Source organism: Mytilus californianus, unplaced genomic scaffold, assembly GCF_021869535.1.
Source record: "Mytilus californianus isolate M0D057914Y unplaced genomic scaffold, xbMytCali1.0.p SCAF_5, whole genome shotgun sequence".
NCBI lineage: Eukaryota > Metazoa > Mollusca > Bivalvia > Mytilida > Mytilidae > Mytilus > Mytilus californianus.
Genome location: NW_026262701.1, coordinates 75,057,415 through 75,076,293, shown reverse-complemented (window position 1 = coordinate 75,076,293; position 18,879 = coordinate 75,057,415). Strand labels below are relative to the sequence as shown.

Below are 18,879 nucleotides of genomic sequence, written 5' to 3'. Positions count from 1 at the left end.
ATTACTGACATCAAATATGACTAATTTTCATTGGAATAGGTACAACGTCTATAAACTGAATTTCTGATGATTCTCTGTAAAAGGAAGTACACCACTAATTCATGGCTCCATTACTTTCTATATTAAATTCCTTAATTTCGAGCAGGCACAGCTCTTTTGTCTTAAGTTCAAATAAAGTGACAATCATTGCATGTCAAAGCAACACCTTATCGTGTCTTGTACTGAAAAAATCATCATACCTTTAATAGCATATAAGAGAAAACTGGTTCCCGGAACTTCGGATTTACCAAAACATGTACTTCGGATCTGACAAACAGGAAAATTGTACCCTCCTTTTTAAATTTCATGCAATTTTTTTATTCAAAAAGTGTTCTACAATGATCACCAGTCATTCAGCTTTCATTGATACCAAAATTACCAAAATATTTTACATATTTTGAAAGTTACACCCATGCGTAGGAACAATTTTGTGTTAAATATGTACTACTTTCTGGTATGTTCTTTGTATCGCCCATTAAGTTTCATTCTTCCTCCTTGTGATGTTTGTAAAGCCCCTTGACTTTTTTCCTCCTCCCCAACTGTAAGTATCTACATGTATATTCTTCTTTAAAAACGTTTTGTATCGTACCTTGGTTTCTATTCCGCCTTCTCTATTATGTATTACCCCTTGCTTTATTTTTACTTCTCCTTGTGATTTTTGTATTTCCCCCATATGGATAGTTCTTCATCACTCGTATAAGTTTTATTGTCCCTTGGTTTTTATCCTCCTCTATCCCTATGTTTAATTGACCAATTGAGTTATTTTTTCATTGCCCTTCCTTTCTTACCCGCTCTCTCCTTATTATATGTTATTGTCCTTGAAGTGTCTTTTCTCCACCATTTTGATTTTTGCAATGCCTCCCTTGTTCTTTCTTCCTTCTCTCATATCATTTGTATTGCTCACTTGGTTTTTATTTTTCTCCCTAATTATGTTTTATTACCCAAACTTTGTTTCCAATTCATTCTTTATAATGTTTTCGTTCTTGGTTTTGTTTCCTCCTACCTTCTCATGATTTTGTATTGCATCCTTGGTTCTTTACTTTTTATTCCTTTTATATTTCCCTCTTGTGTTATTGTCTCCTCCCTCCTAAGATATGTTTATTACCGTTTTATTATTGTCGCCCTCTTTCCTCCCCGCTGCTTATATTGTTTTTAGCCCCTTTGGTTTCTTACACCCTCCGTACTTATATTTCATTGCCTCTTTTGCTTCTTTCTTTCTTTCTCCATTTTATGTTTAAAATGTCTCCCTTCTTTTCTCTCTCCTTCTCTACTCTGTTTTTACTATCCTCTTGGTTTATTGCCTTTATTAATGCCTCCCGTTGTTTCTCCCTTCCTCCCTCCTTATAATTTGTAATGCACACTTAGTTTTTATTCTCCCCCTTCCTTCCTTTTAATTGTATCGGCCTTGGGTTTTTTTAATACCTGCCTCCTTATGTTTTTGAAAAACCCCTCTTGGTTGTTTTCCCTTCTCTGTTATGGTGTTATCTATTGCTCACTTGGTTTCCTTCTACCTCTCTCATTACGTTTTTTATTGCCACTTTGGTTCCTCTCCTCTTTTATTATGATATTTACATTGCCCTCTTCCTTCCTATTCTCCCCAAATAATTTTACCACCCTCTTTGTTTTATATATTCCGTCCTTATGTTTGTTTATTGGCCCCTTTGGTTTCTGTTCTCCTTCCCTCTTGTAATGTTTATGTTTTCCCCTTAATTTCTGTCCTCCTGTGTATTATCATTTGTATTGTCCACTCGCTTTGTTTCATCCTCAATCCTCACGTGTACGTTTGTTACTGCCTCCTTGGTTTCTTTCCCCCTCTATTCGTATATTTTAATTTTCCCATTCTTTCGACCTCCTTCTTTATTCTTTACTACCTTCTTGTTTATCCTTCTTCCATCCTCCTTATGCCTGTATATTGCCACTTTGATTTTTCTCCTCTCCCGTCTGATGTTTTTCTATTGCCTCCTTGGTATTTTCATCCTCCCTCCTTATGTTTTGTTATTTTCTCCCGCTTCCCTCCTCCCTCCTTATGTTTTGTAAAGCCCCCTTGGTTTATTTCTTCCACCCTCTATATGGATTTTTATTCTCACCTTAGTTTTCCTCTTCTCTCCTCTTTGTAAAATAATTGTGCCCTTTATTTTCTAACTTTCCGCCTGATGTTTTTCATTGCCCTTTGGCTTCTTTTCTCCTCCCAGCTTATGTTTTTAGTTGTCTTCCTGTGTTGTTTCCTCCCCTTCCTAGTATTTGTTTATTAATCACTTCGTATCCGTCTTCCGTCCACTTGTGATTTGTAAATGTCTCTTTCTTTCCTTCTCCTTCATATGTTGTATTGCACTTTTTGTTCATTTCTTCCTCCATTCTCGTTTGTTTTTGTTTCCCTTTGGCTTCATTCATCCTCCTTTTAAAGTGTTTTTCTCTTCCTGGTTTTCTCTTCACCTCCCTCCTTATGCTTTTGTTTCCTCCTCCATCCTTATGTCTTTATTTGTCCTATTTTGTTTCATCGTTCCACCTTACGTAAGCTTTTTTTCATTGCCCCTTAGTTTCATTTGTCCTCCCTCTTTAAGTAATTATTGCCACCTTGGTTTCTTGACTCCTCCTTTATTATTCTCAGCTGATTCTCAATGATTATAGAATTTATTTTCTTTTGATTTTGAGCTTGAGCTTGAAGTTAAAAAGGTAAAACATGCTACACAGAGGAACAAGAGGGACGAAAGATACCAGAGGGACAGTCAAACTCATAGATCGAAAACAAACTGACACGCCATGGCCAAAAATAAAAAGACAAACAGACAAATAATAGTACAGATGACACAACATAGAAAACTAAAGACTAAGCAACACGAACCCCACCAAAAACTTGGGGTGATCTCAGGTGCTCCGGAAGGGTAAGCAGATCCTGCTCCACATGTGGCACCCGTCGTGTTGCTTATGTTATTACAAATCCGGTAAAAAGTCTAATTCGGTAAGTCACATTCGTGAAAAGGGAAGGGTATTGTAGTTACGACATAAGGAACATATCCGATATCATCTGTGAAACGGTTATTCCATAACGGTCAACCAACTCGTGATGGCGTCCGTAAAATTTACGAAGGGATGATTTCAACTTCACCATTTGGAACTCTTGGCTTAATAGCTTCCTTGTGAGCAGCAATCCTCTATCAAGGAAATCATGATAGGAAACACAAGCCCGGGAAAATCGTATCAATTGGGAGATATATACTCCGTAACAAGTGATCAGTATGCTGGAGTTTCTTATTGACAACATATTTGTTGAATTTGGAGATAGACTTGTCCTATGGGAACGAACTGTGCGCCTCTCCTTGCCGACCTCTTCTTATTTTCATAGGAGTCGGAGTTCCTTCAGACACTTGTCAAAAACAAGACGATCAAAGAAGCCAGGTCATTTAATTTCACATTCAGAAATATTGATGATGTTCTTTCTATTAACAATCCAAACTTTTCTGATTGGGTTCCATTAATATATCCCCCCAGAACTAGAAATTAAAGAAACAACAGACACGGATTCCTCCAACTCAATTTTAGACTTATACCTCGAATTTGACATACACGGTCATCTCAGTACCACAATCTATGACAAACGAGACGATTTAATTTTGAAATTGTCAATTTCCCCCACCTTAGTAGCAATATACCAACTTCACCTGCATATGGCATATACATTTCGCAGCTTGTTCGGTATTCAAGCTGCTACTCAGACTTTGTAAAACGTCACCAGTGTCTTAGCAGAATGTTGATGAACCAGGGGTATGACAAAGAACGTCTCGTCCTTTTTCTAAAAAAGTTCATCGGAAGGTACCAAGACCTTGTTGATAAATATTCCGTATCAACTTCACAACTAATACACGAGGTCTTGAAGTAAAGATTCTTAGTACTGACGTTGTTTATCATCTTAATAACGTTTTATAGAATTCTTTTATTTGTCTTTTTTAATACATTTTTACTGATAGTCTATTTTTGGTGATATCAATTTGACGTGGCTCGGTACTTATACATCCCGTCATTGTGTTCTTGTGCGATGGTAAATTGTTGTATTCTTGTCTTTCATTTTTGCTTATGTGCTTTGTCTATATGCCTTTTTGTGTTTCTTTGTTAAATATTTGTTTTTATAGTGATTAAGATTATAACACAATGTTGACTGTTGTACCCCTATTTCGACATTTTTACCTCTTATGTCTGTTTGTTTTGTTCACACATCGTTGTCAATATAATGGAATTTTATGCGACTGTCATACAAGTGAGAGGTTTAGCTAACTATAAAACCAGGTTAAATCCACCATTTTTTACATAAGAAAATGCCTGTACCAAGTCAGGAATATGACAGCTGTTATCCATTCTTTTGATGTGTTTGAGCTTTTGATTTTGCCATTTGATTAGGGACTTTCCGTTTTGAATCTTCCTCGGGGTTCGGTATGTTTGTGACTTTACTTTTTACTAGTACAACACAATATTCTATGAGAGTAAAGTCACACTGTATAAGACCAAGTCTTAACAATCCTCGACCTATTCTTTATCTATATCTTTTATTCCTTCTATCTAAAGTCTTTTTTTTTTTTCACTCGGCTAAAAATTTGAACAAAAACTTATTTGTCCAATAAAACAATCGAACATAAATGTAAAAATAATTAAGTCGTTAATAAAAGGAAAACATTATACTTATACACTCAAGATTGATAAAGTAGACGTTTATTTATCGAGTAAGGTTCATACTTTTGTCGAGTAGGGTTCAGACTTTGGTCGAGTATGGTTCAGACTTTGGTTAAGTATGGCTCAGTCTTTTAACCTTTGGTCGAGTATTAAGACATTGAAAGCAGATCGTGAACTGGTTATTTACAGGACGAGAATGGTTTAAGATTGTTTGAGCTTGGTCAGAGTTCAGACTTTTCAGTATGGCCAAGATAAAGGTCCAGTACAAATCAGAACAGTCAAGTATGGTTAAGATTGGTGTCTAGTAACATTAAGTAAATTTCAAACCCATTCAGAATGGTCGAGTAAAAACCAGTCGAGTCCAGTACAAATACTGTTCATTTCAGATTTTTACTGGTTTGTAGAGATATGTTTTGTAGAAATATTGATATGAATTCTGCAATGTTCTGGTTTAACTATAACTTACAAGTACAAAACAATATGCTGTGAGAGTAAAGTTACACTATATAAGTTTGTTTCAAAAATAAAAAAAAAATATCAAATTGAATTAACTAAGTTTTGATGTTTTTACCTCATCCAAAGTTTGTCCATCTATAGATTCCACATCCGAAGTTTCCTCATCTGAAGTTTCCTCATCCATGTCCTGCGAAAATAGAACATTTATTTAAATATTGTCATAAACTGGTACTAAAGATTTTTAAACATTGTTGTTTCTCAGAACTGAACACATAGTTTTATCTGGTCTACAAAAGATTTCTTCGGAGAAAAAACGAATCATGTCAGGAGTTTAGAGCCAAATGAGCCATATGTACATTAGAAACTAATGGTTCCATAACTATTGGTTCTGATGGGAACCATCTCAAAATGCTATGTTGCTTGCAATTAAGTCTGTTGTGATGTATTGTTTTTTAAGTAAACGGGATAATTCCATTAAAACATTTTTTTTTCAAAGATGTCCCACTAAAATTAGTAATATTTAACTTTGCTATAAATGTCTCAATGTTTAAACATTGAAATATCCACTAGTACAGAGCGGAGACATGACTATAAATGTATTGTGATGTAAAGAACACATTAAATATATTTCAACTACATGTAACTTGTTGGTCCATGAATTCCGAAATACAGGTTACCTCTATGTACTCAACACCTTTCAGAAGGGATGGACACTCAAATCTAGGAGTTTTCAATTAAAGAGAGGGGACACCATTAATGTATAAAATCACGGGAGGGGGTATCTCTACACACGTCATTAGAATTAACGTCCTAATTTGACCGGATGTGACTGCGAATTTGTGCATCACGCTCATCAAAACGAAAGCCAAAATCTGGCAAGGATAATACTGACGGTCGGAAGAAGACCAAGAGATGACCATATTTTTAGTCAATCTTTGAAGTTCTGTATATTTCTAAGTGCGTTGGATATGAACACTTTTGCAGTTAAGTCTTGCATTCTCGTTATTTGAAATGACATGTGTTTAAGACAAATCTTTGATTGTTTCTGTTTAATTCATTTACTATTTCTATGGACTCGAAACAATCCAAATAACTGAATAGACAGCTGCCTTTTGTTTAATACTGTATATTTCCGTCCATATGGTTGTTGTTTTTGTCATGTTTGCTGTCTCGTTGAAATCTTGCACAACTATCCCTTTATTCCAACAAATGTGTTAAGCTTCAAGTAGATCTATCAAAGCATTTGCCAAAAAACTTAACAAAAATACGAAGTTTATAATTTGGTACACCATATTCGCGTTTTGTCTTCATATACTTGAATAAAAACAGTCAAATACGATGTGGAAGAACATTTTAAAAAAAAATCCATTAAATTAAGTAAAATAAGTCTAAGGCAATCTATACCTAAGAATAGAAAAACCTTATTGTTACGAATAATTCTACATTTTATAAACTGTTAATTTATAGAAAAATGAACATATCAATGATGTTTCATGTCAACACAAAAGTGTCGTGTGATACACTCGTCCGGCAAGGCCATGTACAACTAGTGTAAAATAAACTTAAATCTGAAAGTAAAAGTACCGCAACTTTGGAATGACAAACCAGAAAATAATCAAAACCAAAAAAGGAGTTGCCTGTAATTAATTCCACCAACAGCGTCAAGTTTTGGGTAAATTAATCTAAGCATACTTTAGTAAATTCGCAATGAAAAAACATGCCTTAAATCTGACAGTGAAAATCCCGATACTCGGGGAAAAGTATTAATAAAAATACCGAACTTAAATTCAAAAACGAGGAAGTTTATAAAACCTTAGAAAATCAAACGTTCGACTTTTTCAACCAACAGAACAAATGGGAAACAACTGTTATATTCCTGACTTTGTACGACACATATAAATAATTCAAAAACAAAAGAGAGTTTTCTTTTATCAATCCCAGCATTATTTATTATAAAGTAAATTGATCAATGCACGAGTGAGTACTTTTTTTATGTTACAGCTGTTACAGAACTAATGACATACTAGATGGGTTTCAGTATTGTTATGCTTTATTTGCAGCATTGATAACCTGGCTAAATGGGTTTCAGTATTGTTATGTTTTATTTGCAGCATTGATTTCCAGGCTAGATGGGTTTCAGTAGTTTAATGTTTTTAGATGGGGTTAAGTATTTTCATGTTTTATTTGCCGCACTGATTACTATGCACGTAATAGTCACCAGGCTGGCTTGAGTCCAGTATTTTAACATTTTATTTGTATCATTGATGAATAAGCTATATTGGGTCCATTAGTTTTTTAATGTTTGGTTTACAACACTGATGACCAGACTAGATGAGGTTCAGTATTTTTCTGTTTTATTTATAGTACTAATGGAAAGATTAAATGGGGTTAAGTATATACAACAGAAATGACCAAGGTAGATTTTGTATTTTTATTTTTTTTAACAGCACTAACGACAAGGCTAGATGGGGTCCAGCATTATTATGTTTTGTTTTCAGCAAATATAACCACGCTAGATAGGGGCCAGTATTTTTTGTATTTCTGTTACAGCAATAATCATAAAGCTAGATGGTGATAAATATCTTTATCTTTTATTTAATGGATCAAAGCTAGATGGCTTCCAGTATTTTTCATTTTAAGTATCAGCACATATGTTATTATGCTAGATGGGGTCCAGTTATTTGATGTTATATTTACATCACTGATGACCAGGGTTGATGGGGTTCAGTTTTGCAATCTTTTATTTTCAACACTAATGACAACGCTGAATGCGTTCATTATTTTACTGTTTTATTAACAGCACCGATGACCAGGGTAGATAGGGCCGGTATTTTAATATATTATTTACAGTCATTACGACTAGTTTAGATTAGGTGCATCTTTTTTTTATGTTTTATTTACAGAACTGACAATTTCTATATACAAAAACCATTAACAAAAATGTCGAACTCCAAAGTAAAATTTTAAAAAGGTTTCATTTACAGAACTGATGACAAGGCTAGATGGAGTCCAGTATGTTTATGTTTCATTTACAGGACTAATGACAAGGGTTGATGGAGTATAGTTTATTAATATTAATTTACAGGACTGATGACAAGGCTAGATGGAGTCCAGTATTTTTATGTTTCATTTACAGGACTAATGACAAGGGTAGATGGAGCACAGTTTGTTAATATTCATTTACAGGATCGATGACAAGGCTATATGGGGTCCAGTATTTTTATGTTTCATTCACAGCTAAGATGACCAGGCTAGAGGAGGTTCCGTTTTTTATGCTTTATTTACAGCACTAATGACAAGGCAAGATGAGGTTTAGTATTTTAATGTTTTATTTGCAGCACTGATGACCAGGCTAGATGGGGTTCAGTATCTACATGTTTTATTACAGCACTGATGACCAGACTAGATTGGATTCAGTATTTCTATGTTTCAGTTGCAACACTTATGACCAAACTAGATTGGGTAAGTATTTGTATGTTGTTGTTTTTTTTTTTGCAGCACGGCTGACTACTAGTATTCAAGCAACAGTGACCAAACTGGATTGAGTCCAGCATTTTAACATTTTATTTGTATCACTGATGACTAAGCTAGATTGGGTCCATTATCTTTATGTTTTTAATTGCATCACCAAAGACTAGGGTAGATGGAGTTCAGTATATTTTTGCATTATATACAATAGAAATGACCAAGGTAGATTTGGTACAGTATTTTTATGTTTTATTGACAAGGCTAGATGGGGTCCAGCATTATTATGTTTTGTTTTCAAAAAAACATGTGAAGGCTAGATAGGGTCATGTACTTTTTTTTTTTATTTCTTTTCCATCAATAATCACCTAGCTAGATTGAGTTCAATATCTTTTTCTTTTATTTAATGGATCGATGACTAGATGGCTTCCAGTATTTTCCTTTTAAGTTACAGAACAGATGTTACAGTTCTAAATGGGGTCCAGTTATTTTAGGTTATATTTACAACATTGATGACAAGGGTAGATGGTGGTTTATTATTATCATCTTGTATCTACAACACTAAAAACAAAGCTGGATAGGGCCAGTCTTTAACAGTTTTATTTACAGTCATTATGACTAGTTTATAGTGGGTGCAGTTTGTTTATGTTTTATATACAGAACTGACAATTTCTATATAAAAAAGCATTAACAAAAAACGCCAAGGTAAAATTTTAAAAAGGTGGAAGTCCATATAAACTGACAAAATAAAACGTTAAACTATATCAATCAACTGAACGAATGGAAAACAACTGTAATATATCCTGACTCGATATAGGCATGTTTCGAAGAAAATGGTGGGTTGAATATGGTTTTATACCTATCAAAACATATATATTACAGTTGTTTATAGTTGTATTGACGAAATTGGGTGAGCACCCCAAACAGTCTTTATTGGTTATTTGACAATAATAAGGATCCAGAAGCCATAACCATGTAAAAATACATCACAGAGATACTGCACAACTGACTCAAGAATTCAAACAAACACTCAAATAAAAGCCGACAAATAAATTAGTGTAGTTGATAGTAAATCTGACAAGGACGCCAACAAAAAGTGTTTTATAGTTGATAGCACATATGTTATATCATTGAAATATGATGAGGAATTAGTTTTGTATGTGTTAATTAAAACACTGAACACCAGGCTACATTGTAGATGAGTCCCTTTATTGTATTTTAAATGTTCAATACTGAAGGTCCGGCTTGATGGGTTCCAGTCTTTTTATGTCTTATTGACAGTACTCATGAACAGACAAATAAAGGTACATTGTTTTATAATTGTTTGAAACACTGACGATTTGTCTAGAAGGAGTTCAGATTTTTATGTTTCATTTACATGACTGATGACAAGTCTAGATGGAGGACAATATGTTTATGTTTCATTTACATGACTAATGATAAGGCTATATGTAGTACAGTATGTTTATGTTTCATTTACAGGACTGATGACAAGGCTAGATGGAGAACAGTATGTTTATGTTTCATTTACAGGACTGGTGACAAGGGTAGATTGAGTGCAGTATCTTTATGCTTCATTTACAGGACTGATGACAAGGGAAGATGGAGTACAGTATGTTTATGTTTCATTTACATTATTGATATCAAGGCTAAATGGAGTTCAGTATCTTTATGTTTCATTTACAGTACTGTTGACAAGGGAAGATGGATTACAGTACGTTTATGTTTCATTTAGTACACGACTGATGTCAAGGCTAAATGGAGTTCAGTATATTTATGTTTCATTTACAGGACTGATGGCAAGGGTAGATAAGGTCCCGTTTTATTGTTTTATCTACAGCACTGATGGATAGGCTATACATTATTTGTGAGTTTTATTTCCGACACTTATGGCCATGCTATAGCATTATACACTTGGAAAGAATCGAGTGTTTCTATGTTCTATTTATAATATTACCTGGGAGGATATACAAAATTCAAAAATATTTTGCGACTCTTTTCTTTATCTGGTCATGAGTAATAGACTTGGTTGCGTCCCCTATTACTATGTTATATATTTAGTTATAATAACCAGGCTTGATCGGGTTCAGAATTTCCATGTTTGATATTTAGATGTAATTATCAGGCTAGAACGGGCTCATAATTATTTCCTTGTTCTGTCTTAAGTTATAATTACGAGACTTGATCGTGTCAAGTATTTTCATGTTTTATCGTTAGTTATCATAAACTGGGGCTTGATCTTGTCCATAATTAGCATGTTCTATGATTGTTTTTCGTTTTTTTGTTTTTGTATGACGTTGTCAGATTGTCTTCGACCTATAAGTTTGAATGTCCCTTTAGTATCTTTTACCTCTTGATCATTAGTCAAGCTTTACCAAGCTTGATTGTGTCCAATATGTCTATGTTCTAGCTAAGTTAGAATGACCAGGCTTGATAGGGTTCAATATTTCTATGTTTACGATTCTTATATGACAGTTCAGTAGGACAACCTGAAGCGTCTGAGTAAGGATTCGGTGCTCAGTGATACGGTTCTCTAGATGACGTTGTCAACACGTAATTGCGGCCATTGTGTTACGTTGGATTTGGCAATCCACGTTATAAAGTTGGATTTATGACATTCTTGGATGCTTAATCTTTTTGCAACACAACATACGAGGTCAAAAATTTATTTCAGATATTCAACTAATTATTTTCAAATAAGTGTGCTTTCAAGAAATTATTTAAACGGCAAAAATAAAGTGTAAAATTATTTGAAATATTAAATGCCATTCATCATCATTTCCCATTCATATAATGAATCCACTATTTATACCCAACGTTGATAAATTAAAATCGGATTTCGGCTAAAGACATCCGCAGACTGTAAGTTCTCCAAAAAAGGAGGAGTGGGAGGCTTTGGCATTTTTTCCCAAATATAATGACCATAGGAACTTTGTTACTTTCTAATTTGCTGAACGTCTCAGGTTCCACTCAAAAGTCCATGTACCAACTCATAAGAATGTAAGACATATTCGCTTTAACTGTTGACTTCTTTATACCTGGTCTATTATAAATATATTTGTCCCAGTTCATACATGTATACCCCAAAATTTCTAAACTTCCATGCAGGCAAGAGAAAAGTTCAATAAAAAATCAAACTTTTAAATATAAAATACAAAGGGCAAAAGAAAATTAAGGGGATGACCATTTTATTTTCTGGGGTTGAGGCAGGCAGAGTTCTCGAAATATTTTTTTCCCTGTAGGTCCTTGATGAAATTCTTCTGGTCCTCACTATTATTTCTATTGCAAAATTGCAAAATTGTGTCAGTCCTTTGCAATTTTTGGTGGTATAAACCTTCAGACCACTACATTTCGAGAACTCTGCGCTGGAAAATTTAAGGGGACAGAATATTCATTTTCCTATATTGCTAGTATGGCTTATTTAAGTTGTCTTGCCACACGAACATTTATTTGCAATCTGTACACATATTAGAGAATTATTTCCTGCATTTTATTGGACAGAATATCATTTAATCCTGTGTCAGCACTCTTGAGTAATGTTTAGAGTATTGTATTTGTTACCATGATTACATGTACATGTACCAGACCCCTAATACTCCTGCCCCCCCCCCCCCCCCCCCCCTCCTCTCAAAAAAATGAATCAATCTAAATTAAATAGCCATTCTCTAAATTCATCATGTTCATATCTCTGAAATTATCAAAGAAATTTACAAAATGAAATTAACCAATCACCCACCCATTTGAAAGCTTATACATTCCTCCCATGAAATAACAAAATAATTCATCTTACAATTTCATTATACAGGTATCTGACATGTTATAATCTTCCAGCAATCTAATTTAAATGAAAATCCATTTACAATATTACTTTCTCAAACTTCATTAATATTATCAAATCCAATTTGTGATTTAGTGACAATTTGGTCATTGCTGTAGTGGTTCCATCAATCAAAAGAAATGGGTTGTGGTTGTCCCCAAAATGTATAAAAATTCAGCATGTATCTACAATGTACATGTTAATGATGTTTATGTACAATATTGAATATGAAAATGTAATCAAAAGGTTTGGTATAACATATAGTTGCTCAATGTTAAACCTTATAATTATTTTTCAAGAAATGTTTTTTTTTGCCTGTCACTTATATTTAGCAAAAATGTAAGGGGCATTAGGTGGCATAATTTTTAATAATACATGCATTTTGTTGGTAAAATGTCTGTGTTGATGATGGCAATGATATATTTAATTTTCCTGTGAGAAATTTAATAAAAACATTTAGTAATTGTACATGTTGTATGTACACATACTTTGTATTTACAGGATGGAGAAAGATGTTCACTAATGGATTAAACAGAGAACTTTTACATATAAAATATATTGCAACAACACATTTTAATGAAGTGATGTACATTTGTACATGGTGGAAGCAAAATTAGGTTTGTTAGTTGAAAACAATATGAATATAATATATTAGGGGTAAGTAACCAAAAAGTGTCTGTTTAGGGTTACAAAAGTGGGCTAGTTACAATGTACTATGGTTTCAATCCCCCAAAGTATGAAACAAATATGATATACATTGTATTCAAACTGTTTTTATTAGGGAAACAGACTGTGCAAATATTCTGCATTTAACGGTCAGACATGAAAGTTCCCAATAGAATAAGTTGGAGCCGGCACTTAAAATGAATGTATAGGATAGGCCAGGTAATCCTTCACAGACTTTAAGGGCCAATGGTATACTTTTATTTTATTTTCTATGTTCTGTAAATGTCAATATTGTTTCCTTCAGATTTGGAACTTAATTGCAAAGAATGAAGGGTACAGTAATTATAATTCCATATATATGATCGAAAACAATATAAGGGAAGTAACTGTTACATGATGTGCATCATATCCTGATGAAGAGTTAACATGAGGTTTCTGAAAGCTTTTATCTAATAATTTTTTACTAACCACCTTTACCAAAATTCTTGAAAATTTATTCAATTTGACCATTTTTTTCAGATAAGAGAACTTACTTGAGCAGACCATATTGGGGTCATCGATGGACATAACAATGAAATACAATATCATAATTAACATTCTTCATAACTTTTGATTGAATTAACAAACTTAATTCAATAAAGATAATAACCAAATATTTTCTTATTTTGAGAAAACAACAGATCCTGTCAGAGGAATAATTTTACTGGAGGATGACATTTTAATACCTGGATTCAGCAATTAATATGAAATTTATTAAGAGAGATATGTTAATGTGCAGAATTGTTTCTTAGTTGGTAACCCCACCAGAAACTCCATGTTGTTCGAGTGATTATTACATGTAGCAGAATTTTTTGCTGAACTTATGCAGCATTTAATAAATGAAACTTTAGCAGTCTGTGGACTCCTACTACCCACACAATTGTTGTAAAAAGAGGAATTTAGATATTAGAGACTCATCAACATTAAAATGAAGATGTGGATAAGTGAAATGTATGTTGCAATAAATTCAGATATTGACTTAATTTTTTGATGAAATTTTCAAAAACTGTAAATTTTGCAATCACATATTCGGTTTTAAAATGAACAAACTAAAACATAAGGAATTATATAACAGAGATATTGTTTTGCTGAATCTTCTATTTGGCCTCAAGTGTTTCACTTTTATTTTGCATGAGTGTAATTTTTTTCTTTGAAAGTTTGCGAGTTTGGTCGATCCTGCACTATTTTTATGATATACAAGGTCAACATTTCATACAATAAATCTAAATACTTAACCCATTATCCTTCTTGAATAATTCTTGAATGACAAAACTTGAAATCGCCAAAAGCAAAAGGGAGCTTTGTTTCGTCAATTCTAATCTTGTGTTAAAATTAGCCCCTGCCAACAAAAGGAGAATATTATAGGTGTACAACAGACAAAAAATATCTCATATGGCTAGCTATCGTATGAAATGTTTCATTGGTTTTTATTTATATGTAATTGTTTTTGGTAGTAGTTACTTATTAAAGGTATTATAGTTCCCTTTCATTGGCCTGCTTTAGACTTGATTACAGTTTTAATATAAAAATAAGAAGATGTGGTATGATTCAATGCCAATAAGACAACTCTACACGATATACCAAATGACAAAGAGGTTAACAACTATAGGTCACTGACGGCCTTCAACAATGAATAAAGGGTCAGGAGGATTTACTAAATAAATAATCTGGCCTGGTAAGAACTGAAAATAAATAACTTGACACAAGACTGGCTGAAAATTAATATTCTGCATCTCAAATGCAGGGTAGACATGATAGATCAGGATACAAATGTATTCAAAACTGTAAATTTAAAAAAAAATGAGCATGTGTAGCAATAGATGCAAATGAATAAGTCAATCCAGAAAAAAAATCCTACTGCACCCCCTCCCATCACCTAGAAAATCAAATGATTGATCCTCTAAGATACTGCACATTGAATTTTAAAAAGTAAAAACACACAGTCTAGACATACATAGCAAACCATAAATTAAGAAGCATAAGCCCATAAAAACGACACACGCCTTTGTCTAAAATTTAATTTAAAAAGAGCCCCCACCCCCTTTTTCCAAAAACAAAACAAACAACCAAAAAACAGACAAAAAAAAAAAAAAATAGGAAAAAAAGAAAGATGTTCTTTGACATATTTAAAGTAGATGTTAATTAAAACACATCGGTCAGTAACAGCTCACGAAGTAAATATGGATCCACGAAACGTTTACGATGTCAGAGATGTATAGTTATCAACAAATCAATCCCATGTAGGCCTATTGGGCTGTAATTTTACCAATCTTGGCCTGTTTTGGTAAAACGTTAATATGGATTAAACATATCGCATGACTTCTTTCTCATCTGAATACAAAAAATTGCAAAAAAAAAAAAGGAAAGGGATCCAACTTTTATTGACATTTTACATGTTTTACGTTGATATTTGCGGCGCCGGAAATTTGCAACGTTGATCTATATACTGAAACAACTTCGGATGAGGTCGATTCCGGCAATTCTGCTTAAAAATGTCACTAACAGTTAACACATATTTATGTCTTAAGATATATTTGTTGTGTTTTTTTATTTTTTATTTTTAGCGGATCATTATTTTCGAGTGATGAATAGATAACGTGTACTTCAGAAACAAGGTTACGGGAGGACCACGGCCCCGTAGTAGGGACACACAAAATAAAGGTGATCGTTCTCCATTTTTACTCGATAGAAATGCCTATTTTTTTCATAATTTATACATTATGTCCCAAAGATTACTATATGAAAGTATAAAAAAATCGAGGCGGAGATTTTTTAAGAAACAGCTGATAATTATAGCAGACCTATAGACGCAATAGAAAAAAGACAAAAATAGTGCCTTCTTCAATTTCGAAAAAGCAATCTATAATTCTACAATTTATTGACACCTATTGTTATTTTTAAAGGGGTTGAATAACTAAAGATTCACCTTTTTGTGAGATTTGGTCGATTATTTACTTTTTAAACAGAAACTTTTCCAATTTTTAAATCTACCACACATGCAAAGAAAAATCTATAAAAAAGAGACCCCTTCTTTAAAATGGGTACACATTTTTGCCCTGGCTCAAACTCCCCTATTCTTTATGGATTTCGATGCCAAATACTACCGAGAACAGTATTAGTATAAAAATTATTGAAAATCGAAGGATATATATTTTTTTGACCCATTTCGAATATCGCCATTTAATTTTACAGTGTAGAAAAATTAAAATCCTTAATTCTGTGTTTAGATACAAAAAAATAAATAAGATTTCCTGTTGTTTTAGAATATAAGAATGACAATAATACGTAATTTTATATACTTTTCTCATATAAACGTGTATAAAATCAACAGTCTTAATCGTCAGTTCTTTGTATTAAACGAAAGAAAAAAGTTAACGAAAGCGCGTCATTTTTCAGTTGACGTCGGCCGACACAAAATAGTCCAATTTTGTGCACGGGACTACTGATCGCCACCGAATCACAATTAGGCCAAAAAAGGCACATTCTGTTGTCCTACTGAGTTGTAATTTAAAATCCAAACGTATCTACTAGCTATCAATCATCATTTAATGTACTTTGAGGCCTTTAGTCAACTTAAAAACTATTGCTTGATCGGTTGTCAGAGGGAATTTTTTAATTTTCAAAAACACTATTTCGTGGAAGGGCAGACTAAAAATTTACAGAGGTTGAAGACTAATTACCATAGATAACACACACAAAGAATAATTTATTTTTTTTAGGTTATGCGCAAAAAAGATCTAAAAGCAAAGTGTGTCGTAAATTTTGTTGGCGATTTTTGTATTTTTATTTAAAGACACCTACTATGTTGCTATGACTCATTTGAAAGGTATTTCACTGAACCCATACATTTCATTGTTTAGTACTGTAACCTAAATATATAAAAAGTAAAATATCAAACATACCAAAGTCCAAGGAAAATTCAAAACGGAAAGTCCCTTATCAAATGGCAAAATTAAAAGCTCAAATACATCAAACGAATAGAAAACAACTGTCATATTCTTGACTTGGTACAGGCATTTCCTTGTGTAGAAAATGGTGGATTAAACCTGGTTTTATAGCTATCTAAACCTCTCACTTGTATGACAGTTGCATAAAATTCCATTATAACAATGTGTAAACAAAACAAACAAACATAATATGTAAAAATGTCAAAAAAAGGGGTACAGCAGTCAACATGGTGTTATAATTTTAATCACTATAAAACAAACAAATATGTCAGAAAATAAAAATAAAATGACATATAGACAAAGCAAAAATGAAACACAATAATACAACAAATGACGATAGCACAGTAACACAATGGCGGGATGTATAAGTACCGAGCCACGCCAAGAGGATATTATCAAAAATAGACTAAACAGTAAAGTAAATAATTTACAAAGACAAACAAAAGAACACTTTAATACGTAATTATCTTTACTTCAAGAGCATCGTGTATTATTTGTGAAGTTGATACGGAATATTTATTAGCAAGGTCTTGGTATCTTCCGATGAACTTTTTTTTAAAAAAAGACGAGACGTACTTTGACATAACCCTGGTTCATCAACTTTCTGCTCAGACACTGGTGACGTTTTATAAGTCTGAGAAGCAGCTGTAAGCTCTTGAATACCGATTGAGTTGGGAAATGTATATGCCATATGCAGGTAAATTTGGTACATTGCTACTAAGGTGAGGGAAATTGATAATTTCAAAATTAAAATCGTCTCGTTTGTCATATTCTCGTACTGAGATGACCGCTTATGTCAAATTCGAGGTATAAGTCTAAAAATGAGGCGGAGGAAGCCATGTCTGTTGTTTTTTTTTATTTCTAGTTCTGGAGGATATAAAAACAGAAAAGTGTGGATTGTTAATGGAAAGAACATCAGCAATATATCTGATTGTGAAATTAAATGATCTGGCTTCTTTGATCTTCTTGTTTTTGACAAGTGTCTATGAAAATAAGAAGAGGTCGGCAAGGAGAGGCACACAGTTCGTTCCCATAGGAATGCCGACAATTTGTTGAAAGAAGTCTACCTCCAAATTCAACAAATATGTTGTCAATAAGAAACTCCAATATTAGAATATGAAGCGAGATGATGCATAAACTATTTTAATTTTTTACGTTTTCAAGGTAAAATTATCAACTCAAACACGCCTGAAAAAAAAAAAAGTGTACTCGACACATGCTCGATTTTCTCTTTTTGAAGAAATTCTGGCCCATTTTTAGAATTCATTCTCCCCAAATAAAAATCTGTCGCTGGGGCGGAGATTCAAAGTTAGGCTTAAAAAGATCAATCCTTTATCTTTTTTGGTGATTTTTTTTCGGCGGAATTTATGCTTATGCACAAAAAGATCCACATGAATTTGAACCTACCACAATCGACTGCTTTGTGGAAATGTTTCTTTAATTAAAATTTTACAAATATCTCACAGCTCCATACTATAATTTAAGAAAAACACGTATATATAAGATGCATACAATCTTAAATAATGCACCAACATTAAACTTGTAAAGCCCATAGAAACAGATGTAAACAATTCCAACTAAGCCTTTTTTACCTTCTCTACTAAAGAGTCCTATTTCCTTTGTTTAATTTCAACTTGATATCAGCCTGTACGTACCAAATAATTTTGCACATGGAGGTGATGTCCATATAGACAAACATTGTCTTGCTTGTCCTCTATATTTGAGGGTATACACTAGGAGGCATTTTCCATGATGCCACAACTACATGTAATGTGAAGTTATATAAAT

General features: G+C 33.1%; 1 long non-coding RNA gene across 1 annotated transcript in view; it reads right to left on the bottom strand.

The window, feature by feature from the left end:
• Nucleotides 1-867: 867 nt before the first annotated feature.
• The window catches only part of LOC127701436 (uncharacterized), a 57,911-nt gene continuing 39,899 nt past the window's right edge, over nucleotides 868-18,879 (bottom strand). Inside the window, exon 3 of the long non-coding RNA XR_007982029.1 lies at nucleotides 868-5,344. This is a non-coding gene — a long non-coding RNA (uncharacterized LOC127701436). The remainder of the gene's footprint in view (nucleotides 5,345-18,879) is intronic.